Genomic DNA, 16,272 nt, shown 5'->3' with positions numbered 1-16,272 from the left:
GAGTAACAGAAGATCTAGCAGTAGTTTAATGATAACAATGTTTATCGTTTATTTAAAATAAGTCCAGAGGTTGGTGGCCCAGGGGTTGTTTTAACAACCCAGTAGTGATATCAGGGACCAGGCTTTTGGCATCCTTTATTCCATTGTCTTGAATATCTTGGTTTTTTTCCTCAAGTTGTTGCCTCATGGTTACAAGATGGCTACCACTGCTTCTTAAAACAAGACATGCAAGGAAAGGAAGGAAGGGAGCAAAAAGGTTTCCTCCTTGTGCTGCTCTTTTGCCAGGGAGGAAATATTTTCACAGAAGCCCCAGTAGATTTCCCTCTACATCTTGTAGAGACAGGGGAGAGGACAGAAGTTCTGAGGTCAGACTCATATCCAGGTTCTTATCATCCTTGTGAACCTGGGTAAGTTCTCTGTACCCATAAAATCATCAAAATAATAGTGTCTATCTCTAAGGTTGCTATGAGAATTAAAGGGCCAATATATATAAAGGTCTTAGAACAGTGCCTGGTATATAGCAAATATACAATACATGTCAGCTATTATTTTTAGTAACATTTTCACCATTCTCATTATCATTTTATTGGCTAGATCTGGGTCACAGGTACAAGAGTGTCTCTCAACTCAAAGGCTATGAGGGTAGATATATCAATAAGGATTCAAGTCTTTCAACCAAATATCACAGGCAAAGAACATCTTAAGTGTTTGACTTCTGATACTTTATTTTATTTTATTTTTTTCTGAGATGGCGTCTCGCTCTGTCGCCCAGGCTGGAGTGCAGTGATAGATCTCAGCTCACTGCAAGCTCCACCTCCTGGGTTCACGCCATTCTCCTGTCTTAGTCTCCCGAGCAGCTAGGACTACAGGCACCCACAACCACACTCAGCTAATTTTTTGTATTTTTAGTAGAGACGAGGTTTCACCATATTAGCCAGGATGGTTAACATGATCTCCTGACCTCATGATCCGCCCCTCTTGGCCTCCCAAAGTGCTGGGATCACAGGCGTGAGCCGCTGTGCCCGGCGACTTCTGATAGTTTAGTCCAACAATTTGATGCTCAAATAATTTTCCCAGGTAGCAGCACACTGGGAACTAGGCTGGAGGATAAGAGATGAAAGAGAAGCCCATTGGAGGCAGAGATCTGAGGGCATGGATCTTAGACAAAAGCCATGCCATCAAACTTGGCCAGCTTTACAGTTCTGTCCAAAGTAAAGGAAGTATTCAAAGGGTATACTGTTACCAACTTCACCTATGACTATCTTCTGCAGAGTTATAAGGACAATACAATTCTAACCTTGACATTGACCCAGAAGATTATGGAGGCCATGGAGACCCAAAGACAGGATTCCCTGGAGCCTCACTGGCATAAATCTTATTATGCCAACCAAGCTGAGTTCCTTCAAAGCAAAGATCAATGATTTCTCATTCTTCTGCCATCCCTACAGCACCTTAAATAGTACTAGGCACAGATATAATAGTGTTCAGTATTTACCAGTTGCTCAGTGTCCATATTCCTCCAAATGAGAGCAGGTGTCCTGTATTTCTAACAGAGGGTAACTGGTGCATTAAAGGCAGCCAAATAATGTCAACAGGTTGGCACCCATCTTGATCCCTTGGAGAGTTGAGGAGGAGAGATGGTTAAGAAACACCCAATATGCCAGACACTGTTCCAGGTCATCTGTGACCATTATTTGTTTATTTCTCACAGCAATCTTATGAGCTAGGTACCATGATCCCCTTTTGTAGATAAGGAAACTGAGGCTTAGGAAACTTGTTATTTCGTAATTAGATTATGAGGGTAGATACATCAATAAGGATTCAAATCTTAAGTGGCTGTGTCACTTAAGAGATTTAAGATTTAACCTCAGTCTACCTTGCTACAAACACAGACCTTCTCTGTGCTGTTTCTTGCAGGTGATCCTGGGTGAAAAAGGAAGGGATCTCAAGTTCAACACTGGGGTGCTGTCCATAAATTGAAACCTGTGCTCCTGTGTCCTGATGTCATATGTGTTTCTGGCAAATGGTGGCCAGGACACAAGCTGTCTAGGAACCCCATGAACTTAACTTTTGACTCTGTCTCCCAAAACCAGCCTTATCCATGAACAGTAGATGGCAGTCCTGCCCCTGACGCCCAGGCACAGGTCTGTAGTTGTTCACGTTAGGCTCAAAGTGCGGTTCATGTGCAGCTTGGTTCCCAGGCCTGCAAGATTAAACCCAGTCATTGTTGCATTCACATCCAAATTCCACCCCTCCCCGGTGGGTAACACACAAACCGATTGGGTGAAGTTGACTCCATCCGCAGCACAAGGAGTTCAGAGGACAGCAGGGCTAGGTCAGACCTCAACGGTTGGTTAGGAAGTGGAAGTAATTCAATCAGAGAGAAATTCCGAACCTTTGCGTGGTAAAAGCTACCCTTTCTTTTCCCTGGAGTGAACGAAGAGTATATTGCCTTCCTTGTTCCTGCAGACATCTTATGGCCATCAGGGTAGCCAGCCTATATACCACACCCACACAAAGAGAAGGATAAAGCCCAGAGAAATGCAGAGAAATGGGATTGAAGCCTTAATTAAAGAATATCTAGGCCGGGTGCAGTGGCTCACACCTGTAATCCCAGCACTTCGGGAGGTCAAGGTGGTGGATCACCTGAGGTGAGGAGTTTGAGACCAGCCTGGCCAACATGGAGGAACCCCATCTCTACTAAAAATACAAAAAGAATTGGCCAGAGTTGGTGGCAGGTGCCTATAATCCCAGCTACTTGGGAGGCTGAGCTAGGAGAATCACCTGAACCTGGGAGGCAGAGGTTGTAGTGAGCCGCGATCACACCACTGCACTCCAGCCTGGGTGACAGAGTGAGATTTCGTCTCAAAACAAACAAACAAACAAAAAGCAAACATAAAAATCAAAGAACATCTAAAGCTCACCCGCTCTGAGCTTTATATTAGACAATAAATCCAAGTCATTTTTAAGCTAGCTCTATTGGCTTATTTTTTCCACTTGCAACCAAAAGGCATCCTAGCTGATATACCCCAGCTTCCAATGCACTTACTTCTGGGTTTCACCTGAAGGATGGGTCATTTCTGGCTGGCAACACCTAAGGAAGAAGCATAGCTATCCTATGGAAAAATGAAGAGATGGGCCTTACTTGGAAATGTGAACGAGAAAGCTATGTTGGCTGTTTAGCACTTTGGGAGGCTGAGGCAGGTGGATCACAAGGTCAAGAGATCAAGACCATCCTGGCCAACATGGTGAAACCCCATCTCTACTAAAAATATAAAAATTAGCTGGGCATGGTGACATGCACCTATAGTCCCAGCTACTCGGGAGGCTGAGGCAGGAGAGTCGCTTGAACCTGGGAGACATAGATTGCAGTGAGCCAAGATTGCACCACTGCACTCCAGCCTGGCAACAGAGCGAGAATCCATCTCCAAAAAAAAAAAAAAAAAAAAAAAAAAAAAAAAAAAAGAAAGAAAGAAAGAAAAGAAAGCTATGTTGGCTGTTTTAATTCCTTACACTTTCTGTGATAATTTTCATTTTGTCCTCTTCAAATTTACTAAAGTCTTTAGGGTGCTTCCCTGACTCAGATATGCTAAGGCGTAGAACAGAAGATATATGGTGAATTGCACAGCATCCATTCCTGTTTCTTTCTTCACAAACTGGAGAAGCTGGAAAACCAAAAACAATAGATTTCTTTGCTCTTGGGGTTCTGGGTGTCAATTCCTTTCTGCCAGTTATGTGCACTCTCGTGAGACACAGAAGATGAAGTGGCAGGGGCATCTTCCGTCTTCCTGGCACTAGCAGGAGAGTGAGAGGCAGCTGGGTTGGAGGGTTCTCCCTGATTCCTGGATCACACCTTAGTGACGTGTTCTTATGCTGATTCTGGTGCTGGCTGCCAGATCCTCCACCTTCCTGATGTGCAGAAGCAGCAGCTCCTTGGTGGGTCAGTTCGGTGATGATGTTCTGGGAATTGATCCTGGAGTCCAGGGTAGTGCCAGCTCCTGCAGCCCTTCTCGTGGTTTCGCAAGTGCTTTGTGTCATACTCGGCTTAAAATATATAAAATGTCTAATTTCTCGTGTAACTCAACTCTGCCTGATAGAGGAAGTAAAGGTGAACATAACGTTTCTGCTGAAGCAAGCATCAAAGGACAGAAACATTCCTCAGTGCCTACAAGGAATTCAGTGGGAGAAAATCAGTGTTGTGAGACCAGCTGGCAGATTTTCCTTCCTAGACCACATCCACGGGAGGTCTGGACTTTGTTTACTAAAATCGGCATCCCCTTACAGACAATAGGGACACGATTTTATACACTTTATCATTTGTGTGGCATTTCATCTGCATGTCCCCAATCAGTCATCATATTCTGTAATTCTGACAGAAGTTAAAACACAAGCCTGATGTTACAATCCCCATTTTACCAATTAAGACACCACTCTTCAGAGAATATGAGCCAAGGGAACCTGACAAATATCTCACCGGAGTCCAAAACGTCAGATCTTTCTGTGTCTACCAATTCCACCATTGGAGGCTCATTCCTCTGGCTTAAGCACTGGTCTCTACAGGTTCTTCTTCTAAAACCAGTTTTCTAGGTTCAAAGACCATACATCGAGTTCCTAATAGGCCACTATCAATGAGTTTATGATCTTGTCCTTGATAAAAGGGATGTGGCGTCATAGAAGCACTCAGTGCCTACAGAGTAGGTGCGGGGTGAGTTTGAGAAGACTCTTGCTGAGAAATTTCTATGCCATATTTCTTGGATGCTCTTCATAACTTTTCTAAGGGCAAACCCTGCTGTCATTCATCTTCCTTCTTCAGGATGGAGAATGTCATGGATCTGCTACAGGGACTGTTATGGCAGCTGGGCTAGAGGACTCAGGGGTGGATTTGAGAGTGTGAACTGGCACAGGAGCCTGGCTCCTTCCTTTGCCAGGAAGCTTGGCAGAATTAGGCCCCTAGAAAACCCTGTGTGGTCCAGGGCTTGCCAGGGACCCTGGAGCTGGAAACAGCAAAATTACCAGACTAGGTAAAGAGGCAACGGCTGGGGAGGATTGACTTGTCAACAGTTCGTTGGAAGATTTCCCCATCCTCAGACCAGGTATCCTTGGGAGCAGCCTCGTCCATCTCCAGCAGGCCTCTCCTTTCTGGCAACCTGCAAAGCAACAGTGCCTGTGGTCACCTCCTACTATCCTGGCTGACAAAGAGAACTCATGGGGGCCAGCCCAGCGCCAACCGGTAGATGTTGCCTCAGGAAGATGTAACTGCAGAACACACTGCCTGAGTGAAGCCAGCTAAAACTTCAATTTCCCCCTTTATTAACATTTTCCAAAGAAGGCTCCTGACTCAGAGGTGGCTCACAGAGGAATCTGATAGGAAGATGTGACACCTCATCTTAAATTTCTTCACCACATTTCTGAAGTTGACGGAAGTGTCGGGAAGTGAGGCTGATAAAGTCCGCTGTCCCTTCCAAGTAGACTAATCAGACGTGAAGTCTTGGCAAGAGATAACCAGATTATAAGAGAGCCAAAATGACATCGCATCAACTCCATTTCAGATCCTGTACACACCAGTGCCTATCACCGCTCCAGGTGGCTGGCATCTTTGATGCACAAGAGGTATTTTCAGACTAGGATGTCTGTCCCCCATTACCCTATAGCTGTCACTCACTGGTATGCTGGGAAGCTGTTTGTCACTGTGTGTAAAGCTGCACACATTAAGGGGTGGCCACTCTGAGGGTGAAGCCTGCTTTGTACTGCCCTGCTCCTCTGCCTGGGCATTTGTGACAGAAAGACCCTTGCCCTGGGCATCCAAGACAGAGACCAAGGATTGTGCCTTCCTGAGTCCACACACCCAGATAATAGGATGGGCTTTCCCTCTGAAGAGTTATTCACATCAATAATGAATTTTGAATAAGTTATTCACGTCAGGAGTAAGTGGTTGGCATACAATCCTTGCCACTGGTTTGTGGAGATAATTGATTTCATGTCGTTTAAAGATGGCGAAAAGAAACAAATGACAACTGGAACGGGTTTGGAGGCAATTGTGAACGCCATATCAGTTTAATTATAGCTCCATCTTTGGCTGACATGGGTTCTTTCCTCTTCGAATTAAAATATCCAAGCAACTTGAAATGTAACAGTGATGAATTTTTCATGTTCTGCTCCCCACCTTGCATCCTGACTCAGAGTACTGCTACAAGCACACTTCGAGCTTTTTTCAATAGATAGTTAACGTGACATGGAAGAGTCGTCTGCGTGACACAGATAACTCAGGGGAACAGCACAAAGTAAATGAGATGCATTAGTGTCTGGATGGGAACTGAAGATAGAAGTTCTCAGAACTTCTTGTTTAATTTATAGAAACGGATTTTCCTCCTGTGCTTAAGATTTCAAAATAGTAATCATATTCTGAAGAGGAGATGTTCCCACTCCAGGTGCTAATATCAATATGTAAAAGAAAATCATTAACTGGATGTAGCTCTCAGCAGCACCTATTATATGTCAACAAGCTAACTGAGGTGATAAAACAAACCGTTAGTGGAAATTTAATTACTAGCCATTGAGATTTGGGCAAGGAATGGGGATTCTAGATTCATTACTCTGGCACCGGAGGCTGCTGGAAGCAACCATCCGCCCGGAACGAACATTTTTAATAGGTGTTTTCCTTCCGTCTCAAAAATCAGAGCACCAAAGGCCAATCAGGAACTTCTCAAATTCGGCTCCTTGGGGATGGCGAGGGCAATGTGGAAATGGAGGCTTACATAAAAAATAAATGAGAATGAAACTGCTTCCAACCACAAATCTCGTCAACTTTGGGGATGCTTGGGTGCCTTTCAGTTCATTTTGTAAGTGATTTCTGCACATTTAATTATGTGAGATTTCCTGACCAATAGCCACTTTTCAAGCTGGCATGATTTATGACGTATAATGTGAAATAAAATGGCGTCCTGCTCTCTGTGAATCTAGCTAAGCCTGTTTCCTTTCTCCAGAGGTCCCATCTGTGCAAACCTAGCTACCACCAGTCCTGCCCCTACCCCAGTGAAGCGCTTAAGAGTACCTTCTCTGCAATAACTTTGTACTCTCCACCACCCCCACAGTCTTCATCCCCCTAGGAAATGAGGGTGAGCACAAAGTCTGACAAATAGCAGGTGTCCAATAAAAGGCTGAGTGTGTGATGGATGTCAGTAGTGTTACCGACTGAGGGTAGTTGTGCAGGTTCTTGGCATTTTAAACAAAGAACTGGACAAAAACGCACAAAACAAAGCAAGACAGTGAAAGCAGACATTTATTTTAAAGGAAAGTGCACTCCTCAGGGTGGGAGCAGGCTGGAGCAAGCCGCTCAAGAGCTTTGGTTACAGAATTTTCTGGGATTTAAATACCCTCTAGAGGTTTCCCATTGGCCCACGACCAGTTTGATTGGTTGTGGGAGGGGACCAATCAGAAGTACTTTCATTTTTCAACTGCTGCACAGAAAAAGGAGGGGTTGCAACTGCCAGCAGCAACAGCCCTGCAGAAAAAGAAGGTGCTGAAAAGGGGGGAGCCTCTGATATCTAGTCAGCATGAATCAGGCTTAGGTTCTCTGCTTCCAGACTCTTTTCTCCTTCCTCAGTAGGGCTCAGCTGTCACCTGGAGCTGCCTTGCTCCAGGGTCTAAGATAATAATGGCATCAAACCACACCAGGTCCACCAACTCCAAAGCCCTCTTACAAGATATCTGCCAATTCTTGGGGAGCTTATCATCTCAAGGGCCTTTCAGCCTCAAGAGATGTGCTGGTATCCCACACTATTTCAACCCTGGAATGAAACTCACCTGTTGAGTTTTCCAAGGGAAAAAAGTTATTCATATCAAGTGTTTTTTGAATTAATGGACTTCCATGAAATTAGGGGAGTCATTAATTGTACACTGTCTATGGAGGGACGACAGGCCCCATCCTCCACTGTTTTGTCTCTTCACTCCCTTAGCTCCTTCCTGTTCTCTCTCCTGAAATGCCTGGAAGCTCATCCCTCCTTCCATTATGCAGAAGAACTGAGCCAATGTGGGTGGGCAATAATAGGGTGACCAACCTTCCTTATTTGGCTGGGACTGAGAAGTTTCCTGGGGCATCGGATTTTCCATGCTAAAACTGGGACAACAAACTAGATTGGGGTCACCTGAGAGGTGACTATCCCAGCACAGATAGGGCAAGATATAAAGAGATGATGTTGTCTCCTCCATGTAATATCAGCGCCTTCCTCCCTTGCTCACTTGGAAGAGTGCTTTAGAAATCATTGCTCTCAACCTTAGCTGCACCTTAGAATCATCTGTGAAGATTTAAATCATCTTGGTGTCTGGTACTGATCCTGGAACAACTGAATCAGGCTCTGTGGAGGCGGGACCTAGGCAGCAGTGCTTTATACATTTCTCCAGGTGCTTCCAATGTGTTCCCAGGGTTGAGGACCAGTGCACTGGAGAAGGGATTTCAAGGAGCTCTTAAGGTTGGGCTCCCTTTGGGTGTGTCTGTTCAACAGCCTGAGCTATCTTGGATGCTTCAAAGGAAGTCTGTGTTTTGGTAAAATGAATGATGTAAAAATGTGCTGTGTTTCTTTTTCTTCTTCTTCTTTTTTTTTTTTTTTTTTTTTTTGAGATGGAGTCTCGCTCTGTCGCCCAGACTAGAGTGCAGTGGCGCGATCTCGGCTCACTGCAAGCTCCGCCTCCTGGGTTCACGCCATTCTCTTGCCTCAGCCTCCCGAGTAGCTGGGACTACAGGCGCCTGCCACCACGCCTGGCTAATTTTTTTTTTTTTTTTAAATTTTTAGTAGAGACAGGTTTTCACTGTGTTAGCCAGGATGGTCTCGATCTCCTGACCTCGTGATCCGCCCACCTCAGCCTCCCAAAGTGCTGGGATTACAGGTGTGAGCCACTGTGTCTGGCCAAAAATGTGCTGTGTTTCTAACTGAATCTACTGACTGCATTTTTAAGGCCTCATTAAAATAACTAGACTGGTTTTATTGCTCCCTTTTCTCCTCCTTAAAGGTAAAAAAAAAAAAAAAAAAAAAGTCTTAGGCTTCTAACTTTCTTGGCATGTGGCTAAAACTGATTGACATCTTAGGCAATCCGAATGCAAATGACATGAAACCCTGAGGCCCTGCAGGGGACCTTTTGTAAGGGGAGGTAGGTGATGGCTGCCCTAAAAATAATTACCTGGCTACCTGGATGACCTTGACAAACCCAGGTAACTCTCAAAGCAAGGCCAAAGTCTTGTCAGTCTCTTCCTGTGCAGAACTTGTGAGGTCTGTGGGGTCTGTGAATTCTCTTTAGGAAATCCCACTTAGGTCCTAAGACTGGAAATCCCTGACTAAGACTTTTTAAGCAGAGAGAAATGTCTACTTTTGTGTCTGTTTCTGAAAACTTGATTGATGCTTCTGCTGCTGCTGTGGCTATAGGTACCAAGAGACTTTCCCAATTAAATCAAATGAGTCTGGGTAGAGACTGTAAGTCTGTTAAATTCTCTGTGCCTCGGTTTCCTCACCTGATATATGTTACGATGCTAGGAATGAATGTGCCCACTTGGAAGTAGAGTTTGAGGAGAAGGGTTGTGATGGAGATAAAGCTGTCTTTCACATGTTAATTCCACAAACATTCATTGTATCTTTAGTATGTAAATAAACATGAGTAAGAAATTGTGCCTGCCTTCAAGAGTCTTACAACCTAGTAAATGTCTAGTAAGAGCTATAAAAGTACTCAGCACAGTGGAATGTGCCATATTAAGTTGAGATAGTGGTGTCCTTGAAAGGAGACCTTAGGAAGCTGATGTAGCCGCTAGAACAATTGAGTTTAATCCAGGTGAACAGATTAGATTGGCTTACCCTTTTGCTATCTTGGTAGTGTCATTTAAAATAGGAAATATTTAATATTCACTAAGTACCTAAAGAATCTGTAACCCCTTGCTGATACGGTTGGATAGCATATCTCTAGCACTTTGCAACTCTTCAGGGGGCCCACAGTCAAAAGTGTCTATAGGCCAGGTAAGGTGGTTCATGCCTGTAATCCGAGCACTTTGGGAGGCTGAGGCGGGTGGATCACCTGAGGTCAGGAGTTCGAGACCGTCCTAACCAACATGGTGAAACCCCATCTCTACTAAAAATACAAAAATTAGCCAGGCATGGTGGCAGGTGCCTGTAGTCCCAGCTACTGGGAAGGCTGAGACAGGAGAATTACTTGAACCCAGGAGGCGGAGGTTACAGTGAGCCGAGATTGCTGCACTCCAGCCTGCACAACAGAGCAAGACTCCATCTCAAAAAAAAAAAAAAAAAAAAAGTGTCTGTAACAGTGACTGACAACCATTGTGTCAATTTCATAGATGGGAACACTGAACCAGGAGTAAAGAAAAGGTGGTAGCCTGGGAAAAGAGCTCCAGAAATAAGTTCTAGCTTTTCAGGACAATATGTCCGTGCTTCACAAGAGAACAAATTCTTCCTTAGCTCCTTTTTTTCAATCCCCGGAGACCAGAAAGACCTACAGCACTATTAACTTGCTGTCGTTTTACATTTGCACCTAGCTCTTCCTTCATTCTTCTGCCTCTTCTTGACATTCAAGCAATTTCTTGATATTCAGGTCTTAGCTTAGCTCAGATATCACCTGCTCACCTGTTTGCAGGTTCAATTAGCCTTCCTGGTTTCTTTCTATCAAATCATTCTGTTTTATTGTTTCCAGAGCACACACTATTGTCTGAAGTTATCTTGTCCATTTACTTGGGTATTGTCTTCTTCTAAGAAAATGGAACCTCATGGCTGGGCATGGTGGCTCACATCCATAATCCTAGCACTTTGGGAGGCAGAGGCTGGGGGATCACTTGAGCTCAGGAGTTTGAGACCAGCCTGGGCAACATGGTGAAATCCCGTCTTTACAAAAAATACAAAAATTAATCGGATGTGGTGGTGCATGCCTGTAATTCCAGCTACTCAGGAGGCTGAGGTGAGAGGATTGCTTGAGCCCAGGAGGTCAAGGCTGCACTGAGCTGAGACTGCAGCACTGCACTCCAACCTGGGTGACAGAGTGAGGCCCTGTCTCAAAACCAAACAAGCAAACAAACAAACAAAACAACAACAACGAAAGAAAGAAGGAAAGAAGCGAAAAGAAAAGGAAAAAAAGAAAAGGAAACCACTACAAGATTAGGACTTTGTCTCATTCACTGCTGTATCCACAAATAGCTGGTACATAGTAGATGCCCACTGAAAATTTGTTAAATTATTTAGTACGTTCATACTCTCTGAGATGCCGATGACAGGAGGGTCAGTGAAAAGAGAAAGGAAGTGTGTGTCCCAGCTGCTACAGCGAGGAAGCCTGCAGCCAGTCTGTGCCTCAGCTTTCTTGCCTGTAAAATCGGACCCAGCAGAGGATCTGAGAAAAGAGGTTCTGAGGACCAAATGAGAAAATGGTGGTGAAAGTACTTTGACAAGTGAAAATGCAAGTTAAGTGGGAGATGTTATTATCTTCCGCCATCTGCTTTACTTTAATCTTTTTTCCTCAGTAAGCGGACCTATTGATTGTAGCTTGCTGGAGGAAGCTCTCACTGTCTAATTACTGCCCCAGCTCAGCCTGTCACTGTGTCCTCTGCAGTCAGCACGTCCTGACACTGACCCCTGATGCCTCAGCCCTTTGCAGAGCAGCCAGCCCTGGCACTTTGCACCCAGCACAGAGGGGCAGGTCTCCTCGGCGCCGTGGGAGGGCTGCTCTCCTCTCCAGGGAGCTGAAGCCCCAGCAAGGCAGGCAGCCCAGCTAAGGAGGTGCAAGGACACAGGTGCTGCTGCAGCCAGAGACGGCAGGAATGCGATTCTTCCCTGAAGCCAGAGCCTGCCGCCAGACAGGGATGTGTCCTGTGATGACACACAGTTGTTTTTTTGTTTTTTGTTTTTTTTTTCTTTTAAGTTTTTTTTTTGGTTTTTTTTGTTTTTTTTGTTTTTTTTTGAGACGGAGTCTCTCTCTGTCGCCCAGGCTGGAGTGCAGTGGCGCAATCTCGGCTCACTGCAAGCTCCGCCTCCCAGGTTCACGCCATTCTCCTGCCTCAGCCTCCGGAGTAGCTGGGACTACAGGCGCCCGCCACTGCGCCCAGCTAATTTTTTCTATTTTTAGTAGAGACGGGGTTTCACCATGGTCTCGATCTCCTGACCTTGTGATCCGCCCGCCTCGGCCTCCCAAAGGACACACAGTTTTGAGCATTCTCAGACCGTGGCTTCCAAGAGAATAATCCCTGCACTTTTTTCTTCTGGCCTGGGATATCATGAGTGGGGGAGAGGTTGAGAATAAATCATTTCTTTTTCTTTTTGAGACAGAATTTTGCTCTTTTGCCTAGGCTGGAGTGCAGGGGCGCGATCTAGGCTCACTGCAACCTCCGCCTCCTGGATTCAACGGATTCTCCTGCCTCACAGCCTCCTGAGTAGCTGGGATTACAGGTGCCCACCACCATGCCCGGCTAATTTTTTTTTTTTATTTTTATTTTTAGTAGAGACAGGGTTTCACTATGTTGGCCAGGCTGGTCTCGAACTCCTGACCTCAGATGAGCCACCCACCTCGGCCTCCCAAAGTGCCTGGATTACAGGCATGAGCCACCATGCCTGGCTGAGAATAAATCATTTCTAATACTGGGCAATAATAATTCCCTGACTGCAAATTATAGAAAGTTTCCAAATTTCCACGTTACTCTCATCTGCATTACCTCACCTGACCCTCACAATACTCCTGTGATTAGTATTCCTGCTTTATAGAAATAGGATGTGTGGTCTTTGGAGCTGAGGGGTGTGACTTTCCCAAGCTCAGATATCCAAGTGGAGAGGGGAATTAGAACATAGGTTTCCTAACTCTCAGTCTAGGCTGTTTAAAAATGCTAAAGGAACTAAGACTTTTTTAACCAGCAAAGGAAATGAGGATGTGCTAGAAAATACACGTTAGAGGCCGGGCGCGGTGGCTCACGCCTGTAATCCCAGCACTTTGGGAGGCTGAGGCGGGCAGATCACGAGGTCAGGAGATCGAGACCATCCTGGCTAACACTGTGAAACCCTGTCTCTACTAAAAAATACAAAACCAAATTAGCCGAGCGTGGTGGCAGGCGCCTGTAGTCCCAGCTACTCAGGAGGCTGAGGCAGGAGAATGCCGTGGACCCAGGAGGTGGAGCTTGCAGTGAGCCGAGATCGCGCCACTGCACTCCAACCCGGGCGACAGAGCGAGACTCCGTCTCAAAAATAAAAAATAAAAAAAGAAAGAAAATATACGTTAGTTTTATGTCAATCCTTTAGAAGAAAAAGGCTGTATAAGCAAACAGCACAAGATTTATTTTTTTAAGTTTAAATAAACCATAATTTTGTCTTCAATTTAACACCTCTGGAAACAATTGAACCAAGTAACCCCAGGCTAGGGAAGTGCCACATAGAAGGTGCTTGGCAAATTCTTGTTGAGAGAATGGCTGAATATTGACCTGAATTATAAATCGCCTTTGCTGGCTTTTTTCACTCATCTTAATGATGAAGAAAATATATTTTAACATGACACAGTTTCACAAAATGCTCTAATATTGGTATACTGCTATACTTTTTAGTTCAAAAGATCTTTCCTTTGGGAGGCCAAGGTGGGCAGATCATTAAGTCAGGAGTTCAAGACCAGCCTGACCAACATGGTGAAACCCCGTCTCTACTAAAAATACAAAAATTAGCCAGGCGTGGTGGCGGGCGCTTGTAATCCCAGCTACTCAGGAGGCTGAGGCAGGAGAATCGCTTGAACCCGGGAGTTGGAGGTTGCAGTGAGCCAAGATCGCACCACTGCACTCCAGCCTGGGCAACAGAGAAAGACTCCATCTCAAAAATAAATAAATAAAAATAAATAATTAAAAAAAAAAAAACTTTCGCATGGAGCATCTCAATTGATCCTCAAATGACCCTCCAAAATAGACAGTTTTATAGGTGAGAAGACTGAGGTTTGGAGAGATCAATTGTTTGCCCAGGGTCAGAAACATAGTAGGTGAAAGAACATTTTTAAATGTACTAATAAATTGGAAAGAAACTAAGAAATACTCAGAATCCAGAAGCTAGATGAAAGTGAAAATCCACAGAAATAAGTGGAGCACTAAAGTTCACCTTGGTCTTGAGGATATTTGCCAAACCAGGTAAACTTTAGTTTTTAGTTTTCACAAGTTCACAAGGCCAGAGGGAAAGGAGAAAAAGCCTAGTACATACCCAAGGTGGGGAGTATAGCTGATATTCCCTATCCATAAAGCTGACACTGGCCAGGCATGGTGGCTCATACCTATAATCCCAGCACTTTGGGAGGCAAAGGTGGGAACATAGCTTGAGCTCAGGAGTTTGAGACCAGCCTGGGCAATATAGGGAGACTACCCTCTCTACAAAAAATACAAAAATTAGACAGACTTGGTGGCATGCACCTGTAGTTCCAGCTACTTGGGAGGCTGAAGTGGGAGGATCACTTGAGTCTGGGAGGTTGGGCTGCAGTGAGCCATGTTAGCGTCACTGAACTCCAGCCTGAGGGATGAGGCAAGACCCTGTCGGCCAGGTGCAGTGGCTCAGGCCTGTAATCCTAGCACTTTGGGAGGCTGAGGCAGGTGGATTGTCTGAGGTCAGGAGTTTGAGACCAGCCTGGCCAACATAGTGAAACCCCGTCTCTACTAAAAATACAAAAAATTAGCTGGGTGTGGTGGCAGACGCCTGTAATCCCAGCTACTAGGGAGGCTGAGGCAGGAGAATCACTTGAACCCAGGAGGTGGAGGCTGCAGTGAGTCGAGATCGTGCCATTGCACTCCGGCCTGGGCAACAAGAGCAAAACTCCATCTCAAAAAACAAAACAAAACAAAACCCTGTTTCAAAAAAATAAATAAATAAAATAAAAATAAATGATAAATATAAAGCTGACATCCAAAGTTATTGCACTATCAGTGTAAAGATGGAGGAGAAATAAACCAGACTGTACTCTCATGACAGGGACTATAAAGAAAATCATGCCTCTCCGACTTTCACCCTAAATAGAGGAAGACAATTATTCTGACAGTTTATAACCATAAACCAGCCCTTCCATGGGATTGCACTCAAATTCATACTCCCTGGGTCCAAGAGGCCTCAAATTAAGAATTTGAGAAAGTGAATCTCTAAGTTAATAGTAGGCCCAGGTACCTAGGGGATAAGGTGCTATCTCTCTGAAGGAACTTTAATCCAAACCTCAAAGAGTTCCCACAGATAAAATTTCAAAGATATGAACTCATAGTCAAATATCCTAAAGCACTCAAGGAAGCAAAGCACCATGAGCAAGAGCCAGCAGACAGCAGAACTGGATCCACAGTAATGTCAGGTATTGAAAGCATCAGATATAAATATAAAATAATATGTTTAAAATAAATTTAAAGAAATAAAAGGATTAAAACTATGACTAAGAAAAGTCTATTGAGCTGGGCGCGATGGCTCACACCTGTAATCCCAGCTCTTAGGGAGGCAGAGGTGGGAGGATAGCTTGAGCCCAGGAGTTTGAGACCTGCCTGGGCAATATAGTGAGACCCCATTCTCCACAAAAAGGGGGAGCGGGGAAAGACAAAAAAAAAAAAATAGTGATAGGTGTAAGAATAGTCTCCTAAGGAGATTGGGAAATGATTCAAATGGAGCTTTCGTCAATAAAAAATATATGATCATTGAAATTAAAAATTCAATAGATGGCTTCAACAGAAGATTGGACATACTGAAAGGATAATGAACTAGAATATAGATCTGAAAAAAAATCCAGAATGCCACTCACAGCAAGACAAAGAGAGGGAAAATGTGAAAGAAATGTTAAGAAGCATGTGGAATACAGTGAACATATCTTACATGCATCTCAAGAAAATTACAGAGGAGAGGAGAGGAAGAATAGGGCAGAGTTGATGTTTTAAAAACAAGAATTTTTCACAGATTCTAAAGCCTCCAAAATGCCAAGAAGGATAAATGAAAGTTGAAATTAGATGGCAGAGTAGGCTCTACAAATTAGTATGACCTACAGAGATATTTGGGTTCTGACCTTGTTCAAGTCTCACATCGCGTTTAAGACCAAGCTGGGAGTGATGAATAAGAATTGTGTTCATGCACAAGAAGACTATATTATACTGTACTGAACTTTGTGGTTGTATTACATATTGTATAGCACCAAGATTGTACACAAAATTGGTCTTAGAAGAGGAAGATGGTTTTCTAGAAAGTCTAATATGACCTTTGCTCACTTAGAAATTGTCATCCACAACAGTGTACTCCTTTGTGAAAATTTGGTTCCAGAAAG

The sequence above is a fragment of the Macaca mulatta genome, chromosome 13 (genome assembly GCF_049350105.2).
Source record: "Macaca mulatta isolate MMU2019108-1 chromosome 13, T2T-MMU8v2.0, whole genome shotgun sequence".
NCBI lineage: Eukaryota > Metazoa > Chordata > Mammalia > Primates > Cercopithecidae > Macaca > Macaca mulatta.
This window is presented reverse-complemented; position numbering follows the sequence as displayed.